The 12,601-nt window shown below is 53.0% G+C and overlaps 1 non-coding gene across 1 annotated transcript; it reads right to left on the reverse strand.

Annotated features, from left to right (window-relative positions):
* Nucleotides 1-343: 343 nt before the first annotated feature.
* LOC147087462 (U1 spliceosomal RNA) lies at nt 344-507 on the reverse strand. Its single transcript, XR_015075543.1, has one exon. It is a non-coding gene; the product is annotated as a U1 spliceosomal RNA (small nuclear RNA).
* Nucleotides 508-12,601: the final 12,094 nt, after the last annotated feature.

Here is a 12,601-nt window from a genome sequence, read left to right on the forward strand (position 1 = left end):
TGCAGTTAACAAGGTTAAACGTTTTGCCAAAGTGTAGAGTTGGCATGCAGCTTTGAAAGTCTGGTTGTACGTGTGGAATTGTAAGAGTGAATAATTTTTAAGTTTTTGTGCAAAATATTTAATTTCTTAGTTGTAAGAATGAATATAAATGTGAGCATAGAGAGGAAGTGAAATGTGAGCTTTGGGAATCGCTTATGAGTGGATCTGAATAGGCTGTGATTTGGAGAAAGCCCGTTTTGCATCGCAGTTCCCTCTGTCGGGAACAAAGAAAAGTTAGGATTTAAAGCAAAATAACAGTACATTTGAGAGGTTAGTTGAAAAATCTAACTTTAATTGTAAAGCCAGGGGAATAGCACAAACGCAGTCCCACACTACCACAAATTTTGCAGTCGAGTATCCCACATTTATAGACATCGCAGGCGTCAGCAGAAACAAAGTGCAATGGGCTAGCCTCGGCCTGGAAGAACCACCTTCATAATCATGGTTTTTCTGCTGCCAGGTAAATATGCTTTTCATTGGCACACATTGCCGCGCCACAACATTCACTGCCTTTTACCGTCCCAACGACTCATTTTTATAATCAAAATTCCCCTTCATTCAGAAAGTGCTGCTGTTTTCTCATGTCAATTCTGCTAAAATATTGCAATATATTGTGGCGACACGCCACCACTGGACACAATCCGCTCACGGTGGTATGGACAGTTTAAGCAGACGCCCCCAACCGGGGGCCCTTTCCTCCAGCAACTTGTTTCCCACAGGGACAGGCTGGCTGGAGCACTTCCTGTCCGGGGAGTATTTAAGTCAGGCGCGGGCTCTTCCAGTTCCTGTTTTGCCATGAGGCTGAAGTAAATAGCTGTTCTGATTTACTAGCTCTGGTCTCGACTCCCACGTTTGCAGCGGTATCACAACACTGGTGACCCCGACGCTCAGGACGAATCCAAAGCTAGCATGGCGGATACAAACGCAGTCACGGTTAAATTACCAGACTTTTGGGAAAACTTGGCCGAAGCCTGATTCGTTCAAGCCGAGTCCAGATTCCGGCTGAAAGGCATCACAAGCGACACCACGAAGTACGACTACCTCGTCTCCTCGCTCATGTACGCTACCATCCCCAAAGTTTGGGCAGCGCTGCAGGGCCCACCACAGACTGGCAAGTACGAACATCTGAAGGCTGCGCTCCTTAAAAAATTTCAAACGTCCTCTTACCAGCGCCACTGCCAACTCCTTGACCTCCCCGGTCTCGGTGATGCTTCACCATCAGACCTGCTTTCCCACATGCTGTCCCTCATGGACGACAAGCCCCCCGGCGCCCTCTTTTGCACGCTTTTCATTCGGCAGCTTCCTGCCAGCATCCGCCCGCTCATTATGGAGTCCGGCTCCACGGACCTGAATGACATAGCAGAAATGGCCGACCGGCTGCTCTCTGCACAGTCCACGCGCGACGTCACGCCCGACCTCGCGGCAATGACCACGCGGTCTCCCCGGCCCACCAGGCCCGCCCGCCCTACCACTCCGGGCCACTGTTACTACCACACCCGCTTTGGCACGAAGGCCCAATGCTGCACGCCACAGTGTACCTTCAATTCCCCCCCCGCACCGGCCCCCGCGATGGCCGTGGGGCAAAAGGGGCCTCTACTGTACGTCACTGACGACAGAACCAACCGCCGATTTCTGTGCGACACAGGGTCCCAGCACAGCATCACCCCCGCCTCCACCCTCGAAATCCAACGTGGCACACGAGGTATCATGCTGGCTGCTGCCAATGGCTCGGACATCCGCACATATGGCACCCGCATGGTCACGCTCGACCTCGCGGGCCGCCGCTACCGCTGGGAGTTCCTCACCACCGAGGTCCTCTGCCCACTCATCGGCGCTGACTTCCTACGCGCCCACGGCCTCCTTGTCGACATTCCGAGGCACTGCCTCGTCGACGCCAACACTATGGCCACCATCCCCGGCGCCTTTACCCCGGACCGTTCGGCCGGCCTGACGACCTGCTGCCTCGACAGGGCCGTGGACGACTACTCGGCACTCCTAGCCGAGTTTCCCGCCCTCACAAACCCGACCTTTTCGGCCAAAGCCGCCAAACACGGGGTGGAGCACTATATCCCCACCACCGGCCCTCCAGTTTCTGCCCATGCCCGCAGGCTCAACCCGGCCAAGCTGGAAATCACGCGGGCCGAGTTCACCACCATGGAACAACTCGGCATCATCCGCCGCTCCAGCAGCCCCTGGGCCTCGCCCCTCCACATCGCCCCGAAGCCCGGCGGAGGCTGGCGCCCTTGTGGGGACTACCGCTGCCTTAACGACGCCACCACCCCCGACCGATACCCGGTGCCTCACATCCAGGACTTCTCGGCCCGACTGGCTGGATGAACCGTCTTTTCCAAAGTCGACCTGCTGCGCGGTTACCACCAAGTCCCCGTACACCCCGCGGACATCCCCAAAACGGCCGTCATCACCCCATTCGGCCTGTGCGAGTTCCTGAGGATGCCCTTCGGCCTCAAGAATGCAGCCCAGGCTTTCCAGCGCCTTATGGACTCGGTCCTGCGGGACGTGAACTTCCTATTCGTCTATCAAGACGAAATTCTCGTGGCCAGCTCCTCCAAACAGGAACACCTCGAACACCTTCGCGTCCTGTTCGGGCGCCTAGCCCAACACGGGCTCATCCTCAGCCCGGCGAAGTGCCAATTCGGCCTAACCGAGATTGATTTTCTCGGTCACCACATCACCCCTGCTGGGGCCGTCCCCCTGCCCAACAAGGTGCAGGCCGTCCAGCAGTTCTCCCGCCCCACAACCATCAAGGGCCTCCAGGAGTTCCTCGGGATGGTAAACTTCTACAACAGGTTCATCCCCAGAGCTGCAGCCCTCATGAAGCCACTGTACAACTCCCTCCGAGGTAAAACCGGCAAGATGGCCATAGCCTGGACCACTGACACGTCAGCCGCCTTCGATGCCACCAAAAACGCGGTCGCCGACGCCACTCTGCTCGCGCACCCGAGGGCCGACGCCCGGGTCGCGCTCACCACCGACGCCTCCAACCACGCGGTCGGGGCCGTGTTCGAGCAGTGGGTTAATGGCGCGTGACAGCCACTTGCCTTCTACAGCCGCCAACTGCGCCCCCCAGAGGTCAAATACTCCACTTTCGACCGCGAGCTTCTCACGCTCCACCTGTCGGTCCGCCATTTCAGGTTCCTCCTGGAAGGCTGCCCCTTCACCGCGTACGTGGACCACTAGCCACTCACATACGTGATGGCCAAGCACACCGAACCCTGTTCCGCTCGGCAGCAACACCAGCTCGCGGCCATGTCCGAGTTTACCACGGACATCCAGCATGTCTCCGGTAGAGACAACATTGTCGCCGACTGCCTTTCCCGTCCCGCCATCTGCGCGAATCACCTTGCGGTCGACTACGCGCAACTAGCAGCAGCCCAGCTCATGGACCCAGACCTCCTCTCGGCGACTACCAGCCTGCCAGAGCTACGCCTAGCCAAGGTCACACACGGGCCGAAGCCACGGCAGTTACTTGTGACGTCACACTCAACCAACCCAGGCCGGTCGTCCCTGAAACGTGGCGCCGCCGCGTCTTTGGCACGCTCCACGGGCTCTCCCACCCAGGTTCCTGCACGTCCATCAAACTCCTCTCCCAGCATTTCGTCTGGCGCGGCCTCAGCAGAGATGTTCGGACTTGGGCCACCTCCTGCCTCGCCTGCCAACGGGCTAAGGTACAACGGCATACAAAAGCACCCCTGGGAAACTTCGAGGTACCCAGCCGCCGCTTCGACCACTTACACATCGACATCGTCGGGCCCCTGCCGCCATCGCAAGGCCAGATTTATCTCCTCATGATGGTCGACCGCTACACACGCTGGCCTGAGGCAGTGCCGCTGACCTCCACCACCACAGCCGACATCGCCAGGGCATTCGTTAACACCTCGGTAGCGAGGTTCGGCGTTCCAGCTGACATAACCTCCGACAGAGGCGCCCAGTTCACCTCCGAACTCTGGACGGCCACAGCATGCAACCTCGGTGTGACGCTCCACCGAACCATGGCATACCACCCACAAGCCAACGGGCTTTGTGAACGCTTCCACCGGTCACTCAAGGCCTCACTCCGCGCCAGCCTGCAGGACAGTGCCTGGACTGACCGCCTACCGTGGGTACAACTAGGCCTACGCACCGCGGTCAAAGAAGACCTCCAGTGCTCGGCAGCGGAGTTAGTCTACGGACAACGGCTGCGCGTCCCAGGCGAATTCCTTCCAGAGGCTACCACGCCTTGGTCAGCCGACCAGCAGCGGCTCAACTTTTTCTCTTCCGCTCAGCAGTTCGCGCAACTTCCGGTCAACCGACACGGCAAACTCGCACCTCACGTACCGCCAAATTTACAGCAGGCGCGCTTCGTCTTCGTGCGACACGACGCGCACCGTGGACCCCTGCGACCCCCGTACGATGGACCGTATGAAGTACTACTAACTGGGGACAAGGTCTTCAAGCTGCGACCCGGCGACATGGTCGAGACAGTCTCCATCGACCGGCTCAAACCAGCACACACAGAACCAGGGGAACAGGTCCCCGTGGCCCGGCCTCCAACTAGAGGCCATCCCGCCAGCAAGCCAGCACAGCCGGCGGCAAACTGCCAGGCCCCGACAACTAGACTGGCGATCACGCAGAGCCGCTGCGGCAGAACCATCAGACCACCGTCACGACTCGTCCACTCCTCCTAAGCGGATTCTGGGGGGATCTCTGTGGCGACACGCCACCACTGGACACAATCCGCTCACGGCGGTATGGACAGTTTAAGCAGACGCCCCCAACCGGGGGCCCTTTCCTCCAGCAACTTGTTTCCCACAGGGACAGGCTGCCGGGAGCACTTCCTGTCTGGGGAGTATTTAAGTCAGGCGCGGGCTCTTCCATTTCCTGCTTTGCCATGAGGCTGAAATAAAAAGCTGTTCTGATTTACTAGCTCTGGTCTCGACTCCCACGTTTGCCGCGGTATCTCAACAATATAATGATATACCCTTTGACAAAACACTGCAATTAAAAGAGCTGGACATGCATATTTGCATATTGCCCTTAAAAGGAAAGGAACACTCCCTCAGTAACTTTCCTTCAGGCCACGGAATGTTCTCTGGAAATAAATCTCTCCTTATATGTTTTGCATCTGAAGTAAATATTTGTCATATCTTCATATGAAAAATAAATTGGCATCTGATGTGTTTGAAAAAACAATTTTCAAATTTTGCCCATAAAGACCGATAGGGACATAGTGAGGTTCTGGAGCATCAAGTCTTCATCACTTGTCACATTCACTCACTGTGGTTGAAATATTTCACCAATAAACCTGCCTTCTTTTGCATAAGCGGGTTTCTCATTGTTGTCTCATAATAGTCCTGTGAAGTGTCTTGGGACGTTTTAACTACGTTAAAGGTGCTATTGTGGCGGACCCACCAAGGGTCTCAGAACAATTGGTAATAATCCCTTTAACTACAGTAATGTGCAACCGCGGACTGCACCTTTAAACTGCCTGTTAACTGTACTGTATTGTGTTATCCTGCACTCCACGTGATGACGTCATGACGCCTGCACCCCTGATTACCATTTCTGCCTCGCCCAAGACGCCACTTCCATCGCAATTCGGCACTGGTTCTTCGAATAACGCCCCGTTTCCGCTGCCTGAGTTCCGTCGCCGTTCGGCCAGGATAATTAAGCCTCCCACTCGGTTAACAATGTCTGTTAAAGTGGATTCTGGGGGTGCGCCTGTGGCAGAGCCACCAAGGGTCTCAGAACAATTGGTAATAATCCCTTTAACTACAGTATAGTGCAACCGCAGACTGCACCTTTAAACTGCCTGTTAACTGTAATGTATTGTGTTTTCCTGCACTCCACGTGATGACGTCATGACGCTGCTCACGTGACCACCAGTGGCGCGAAGAACGTGATGACGTCATGACGTCAGCTTCCAGAATCTTCCAGTAGTCGTCGAGTGCCCAGCAAGCTGGAAAGACCTGTACACCGTTTCTCCTGTAGTTTCCCTGCTAACTTCGTTGTTCATTAAAACCTGTTGATTTGATTCATCGAGTCGAATGCCTTTAATCAGATAGGAACCTCCGTTCCTACATTGGTGGCCCCGATCTCGTCAGACAACTTTCGTCGAGGATGAACACGAACGCCATCGCCCGTAAACTGCCGCAGTTCTGGGAACAGCAGCCAGCAGCATGGTTTATCCAGGCAGAAGCACAGTTCGCTCTCCAGGAGGTCACAGCGGATGCGACCCGTTATTATTACGTGGTTGCCGCTCTCGACAGTGCCACGGTCTCACGGGTCATCAGCATCCTTGGAGGCCCACCGGAGGAGAGCAAGTACGAAGCGCTTAAAGCCCGTTTGCCACAGGTATTTGATCTTATTAAGTCAGAGCGAGCATGCAAGCTTATTTCCATGCCGGGCCTCGGAGACTCAAAACCATCAGAGCTGATGAGTCAAATGCTCACGCTGTTGGGTGCGGAACCCCAATGCTTTTTATTCCGTGAGCTTTTCCTCTGTCAGCTACCCAAACTGGTTCAGGATGCATTGGCCAACACAGCCATCACAGACGGTGCTCAAATCGCTGCAGAGGCAGACAAGAATTTTACTGTCACTCAGCAATGTTGTGCAGCCGTGAGGCACCTTTCCCCCACGTGAGAGAAAACCAGCCAGCCCCCGGCAGGATGGTGCGTGTACCACGCCCGTTTTGGCGCCAAAGCTCGATGCTGCTGGCCTCCTTGCAGTTTCCCTCAAGAATACAAAAAAAAACTCCAACAAGCCCGCGTCCTCCCGGACGGATGACAAGGTCTGAAAAGCACAGCAAGTTAGCTATGGCGGCGGGCTCAGTGGGCAAACTCATTTATGTTACGGATTCCGTCACAGGCCGCCGATTCCTGTGTGACACTGGTTCACAGTGCAGCATCCTCCCGGCTTCAATGCAGGACCTACTATCCGGCAGCCACGGGCCTTCCCTCGTGGCAGTTAATGGCACTGCCATGCGTACGTTCGGGAAACGGACGGCAAACTTAACCTTCGCCGGTCAATGTTTTGTCTGCGACTTTATTACAGCCAAGGTCTCACAGGCCATCCTGGGGGCCGATTTTTCTGCGCCAACGGTCTGCAGGTCGACGTCCAACACTGCCGACTTATTAATGCGTCCACTTTCCATGCAGTGCCCTGCCACTGCAGCAAAGCCATGTCCTGGTCGGTGGCCTGCGCGGTTCCTTCGCAAGACGGTTTTACGCGCCTGCTCGGCGAATTGCTGGAGCTCACCAGGCCCACTTTTTCGGCTACAAGCACTCGGCACGGGATGGAGCACCATATCGCCATGACCGGAGCACCAGTTTATGCTCAGCCGTGGTGATTAGAAGCCGGCAAGCTGGCAGCCGCAAAGGATGAGTTCCAGACCATGGAGCGCCTCGGGATCATCTGGCGTTCGGACAGCCCTTGGTCTTCCCCACTGCACATAGTACCCAAACCAGGCGGCGGATGGCGACCTTGCGGGGATTACAGACGCTTAAACAACGCCACGACACCGGACACGTACCCTATTCCCCAAATCCAAGATTTTTCGGCTCATCTGGCTGGAAACGCTATATTTTCTAAAGTGGACCTCGTTCGTGGATATCACCAAGTTCCGGTGCACCCTCCAGACGTCCCCAAAACGGCAGTCATCACTCCGTTCGGCCTTTTTCAGTTCCTCCGCATGCCATTCGGTCAGAAAAATGCAGCTCAAGCATTCCAGCGTTTGATGGACTCTGTATTACGGGACCTACCCTTCATTTTTGTCTATTTGGATGACATCCTAATAGCCAGTAAGGATTGGACAGCTCACATGGCCCATTTACGTACACTTTTCGCCCGACTCAGCCAACACGGCCTTATTGCCAATCCGGCCAAATGCACGTTCGGAGTATCCTGCATTGATTTCCTGGGACACAGGATTACCCCAGAAGATGCCGTCCCACTAGCCACCAAGGTAGAGGCAGTTACCGCATTCCCGCAGCCTCGCACGGTCAAATACCTGCAAGAGTTCTTGGGGATGGTAAATTTTTATCATCGTTTCATCCCCAAAGCGGCCCGGTTGATGCAGCCTCTGTACGAAGCACTAAAGGGAAAGGCGGGCAAGAATGTTCTCACTTGGACACTGCAAATGGACCAGGCATTCCGCGATACAAAGGCGGCATTGGCAGATGCAACTATGCTGGCACATCCACTTCCGGGAGCGATGGTTGCCCTCACTACGGATGAATCCGACTACACCATCGGAGCAGTTCAAGAGCAATGGGTCAACGGGGGATGGCAACCAACTGCGCACGAACGAGCAAAAGTATAGCACTTTTGACAGAGAGCTGCTAGCCCTGTTTTTGGACATCAGGCATTTCCGTTTCCCCCCAGAAGGCCGCCCGTTCACTGTCGAATGGCACAAGAAGGTATTCCAGGCAATCCACGGGTTATCTCCCCCGGGGATGCGGGCTTCTCAACGGCTACTGTCCCGCAAATTCGTTTGGAAAAGCATGCATTTGGACGTCCGAGACTGGACAAACAATTGCGTTGATTGCCAAAAGTCCAAAGTTCACCGTCACGTCAAGGCCCCGCTGGCAGATTTCCCGGTGCCTGAGCGCCGTTTCGACTATGTTCACGTGGATTTAGTAGGCCCCCTTCCCGGGTCATTTGGATTCACACACCCCCTGACAGTCGTAGACCGGACCACCAGGTGGCCAGAGGCGATTCCCTTGGCCGCCACCACCGCAGCAGATGTAGCCAGGGCGTTTCTTTCATCGTGGGTGGTTCATTTTGGGGTGCCATCGGACATCTCCTGGGACCGCGGTCCGCAATTTAACTCAGAGCTGTGGAACGCAGTGGCGCAAGGCCTGGGTACCAAGCTGCACTGTACCACCGCGTACCATCCACAGGCGAATGGTCTGTGCGAAACGTTTCATCGGTCCCTCAAAGCATCCCTCCGTGCCAGCCTGAGAGGACCCAACTGGGTGGATAGGCTCCCATGGGTAATGCTAGGCCTCCGGACAGCACCAAAGGAGGATCTTCAGTCTTCATCGGCTGAGATGGTTTATGGCCAGACACTCAGACTGCCAGGTGACTTCCTACCTCCGCACACCAAAACATGGTCTGCAGCTCAACAGCTCCTACTTCATCAGGAGGCGGCTAGGAATTTTAGGCCCATCCCAACCTCGCAGCATGACCTGCAGAGACCTTACGTTCCGACAGAGCTCATGAGTTAGGACTATGTCTTTATTCGACAAGATGGTCACAGAGACCCACTCAAGCCACCGTATACCGGACCTTTTCATGTCATCTCATCAGGGGAAAAGTTCTTCACAGTCAAAGTCGGTGGAAAGTCTGATACTGTTTCTGTCGACCGGCTCAAACCAGCCCACCTGGATTGGACTGAGCCTGTCGTGGCTGCCCAACCGCCTCGCCATGGCCGACCGCCGTTAGCCACCAGACCAGCTGTGCCTCAACCCACCGTCGAACAGCCGGATTCGGCCTCTGACGCGCCTGCACCCCTGACTAACGTTTCTGCCTCACCCAAGATGCCGCTTCTGTCGCAATCCGGCACTGGTTCTTCGAATAACGCCCCGTTTCCGCTGCCTGAGTTTCGTCGCCGTTCGGCCAGGATAATTAAGCCTCCCACTCGGTTGACAATGTCTGTTAAAGTGGATTCTGGGGGTGCGCCTGTGGCAGAGCCACCAAGGGTCTCAGAACAATTGGTAATAATCCCTTTAACTACAGTATAGTGCAACCGCGGACTGCACCTTTAAACTGCCTGTTAACTGTACTGTATTGTGTTTTCCTGCACTCAACGCGATGATGTCATGACGCTGCTCACGTGACCACCAGTGGCGCGGAGAACGTGATGACGTCATGACGTCAGCTTCCAGAATCTTCCAGTAGTCGTCGAGTGCCCAGCAAGCTGTATAGACCTGTATGCCGTTTCTCCTGTAGTTTCCCTGCTAACGTCGTTGTTCATTAAAACGTGTTGATTTGATTCATCGAGTCGAATACTTCATTCAGCTAGGAACCTCCGTTCCTACACTATATAAATACAAGTTGCTGTTGTCGTTTGCAAACTTTCTCACTCTTTTCAGTATGATCATTCAGCATAATCATAGTGATTAAATGATATCAGGAAATGCCACATTAAGAGCTTAGAGACGGAGGTGGAAAATAAATATCCCTTTATGTTGTTATATGTAAGGGAGACACCGGAAATATTGAAGTATTCAAGCCAACAGTGCAGCAATCCTAACTTCCTTCAGCATGGTCAGTGCTTGCAGTAAGGCTTTCACCTGTTCCATTTCAGTCTTGCCTTAAATCAAAATGATGTTCTGTAGCAGGAAATATCAGCAGGACCTTCTAAGAACTGTGGCATTTTCCTTTGCAAACAACATGAGAGATCTGTCCGATGATGAGAGATGGGCCTATACCAGGAAGCAGGTAAATGATTGGTTGGTGAGAACTTCTCTCTTTTTTTAAACTTGATCTCTGTGGTTTATAGATTCTAAGGTCTCTCTGGTGTTGCGGGGATTGTTGGTAAACCAGTTAACTGTAGTGTAATTAGTGGGATTGATCGATTTAATTTAAATTCAATTAATTAAAGGGTAATTCATGGCAGGACAGCTCGGCCACGTGATATGCTCCTCCTGCGATATGTGGTAACTAAGGGACACTTCCTGTGTCCCTGACAACTACATGTGCAGGAAGTGCATCCAGCTGCAGCTACTGACAGACCGCATTGCAGCACTGGAGCTGCGATTGTATGCATACTGGAGCGTTCATGATGCTAAGGACATCGTGAATAGCACGTTTACGGAGTTGGACACACCGCAGGTAGAGGTTGGACAGGAAGAAAGGGAATGGGTGTCCTACAGGCGGAGTACTAGGTGCAGGCAGGTAGTGCAGGAGTCCCCTGTGGCCATCCCTCTCTCCAACAGATACACCACATTGAGTGCTGTTGGGGGGATGTCTTATCAGAGGAAGGCAGGAGCAGCCAAATTCCTGGCACCAGGGGTGGCTCTGCTGCGCAGAATGGGAAGAAAAAGAGGGGTAGATCTACAGTAATAGGGGATTCTAGTGTAAGGGGAATAGATAGGTGTTTCTGCGGCCACAAACGAGACTCCAGGATGGTGTGTTGCCTCCCTGGTGCAAGGGTCAAAGATGTCTCCGAGCGGCTGCAGAACATCCTGGAAGAGGAGGGTGAACAGCCAGTTGTCGTGGTGCATATAGGCACCAAGGATATAGGTAAAAAGCGGGATGAGGTCCTAAAAGCGGAATATAGGGAGTTAGGAGATAAATTTAAAAGCAGGACCTCAAGATTGCTACCAATGACACGTGCTAGTCAGAGTAGAAATAGAAGGATACTTCAGATGAATACATGGCTAGAGGAATGGTGCCAGGGGGAAGGATTCATGCTCCTGGGACATTGAACCCGGTTCTGGGGGAGGTGGGACAAGTTCAATCCAAACGGTTTACACCTGGGCAGGGCTGGAACCGATGTCCTAGGGTGAGTGTTTCCTAGTGCTGTGAGGGACGGTTTAAACTAAAATGGCAGGGGGTTGGTACCTTAGCAGGGAGACAGAGGAAAGGCAACCAAGGATAAAAGCAAAAGATCGGAAAATGAAAAACAAAAGTGGCAGTCAGAGAAATCAACGGTTTAAATCAAATGTGGCCACAGTAAATAATAATTCTAATAGGTCTAAGAGCGTTAAAAAAACAAGACTTAAGGCATTGTTTCTTAATGCGAGGAGCATTTGTAATAAGGTGGATGAATTGGCTGTGCAAATAGTGGTAAAAAAATATGATTTGGTTGGGATTACGGAAACGTGGCTCAAGGATGGCCAAGACTAGTAACGCAACATCCAGGGGTATTCGCTATTCAGGAAAGATAGGCAAAAAGGAAAGGGAGGTGGGGTAGCATTACTGGTTAAAGAAGGGATTAACACAATTGTAATGAAGGATATTAGCTCTGATGATGTGGAATCTGTATGGGTAGAATTCAGAAATACTAAAGGAAAAAAAAAACGTTAGTGGGAGTGGTATATAGACCTACAAAAATTAAGGCGGAGGTTGGGGATGGTATTAAAAGAGACATTAAAGAAGCAGGCAATAAGGGCACAGCAGTCATCATGGGTGACTTTAATCTACATATAGATTGGGCCAACCAAATTAGTAACAATACTGTGGAGGTGGAATTCCTGGAGTGTTTACTGGATGGTTTCCTGGACCAATCTGTTGAGGAACCAACCAGAGATCCGGCCATCTTAGACTGGGTATTATGTAACGAGAAAGGATTAATTAGCAATCTTATTGTACGAGGCCACTTGGGTCGGAGCGAACATAATATGATCGAATTCTTCATTAAGATGGAGAAAGAAGTAGTTGACTCAGAGACAAGGGTCCTCAATTTAAATAAAGGAAACTACGATGGTCTGAGGACCGAGTTGGGTAGGATTGATTGGGGAATGGCACTCAAAGGGTTGACGGTGGATAGGCAATGGCAAACATTCAAAGGCCGAATGGATGAGCTACAGAATTTGTTCATCCCAGTTGGCATAAAAAT

This window comes from Somniosus microcephalus, unplaced genomic scaffold (assembly GCF_052327205.1).
Source record: "Somniosus microcephalus isolate GS21.2 unplaced genomic scaffold, FLI_Smic_1.0 unresolved_chr5, whole genome shotgun sequence".
In the NCBI taxonomy this organism is placed as follows: Eukaryota; Metazoa; Chordata; class Chondrichthyes; order Squaliformes; family Somniosidae; genus Somniosus; species Somniosus microcephalus.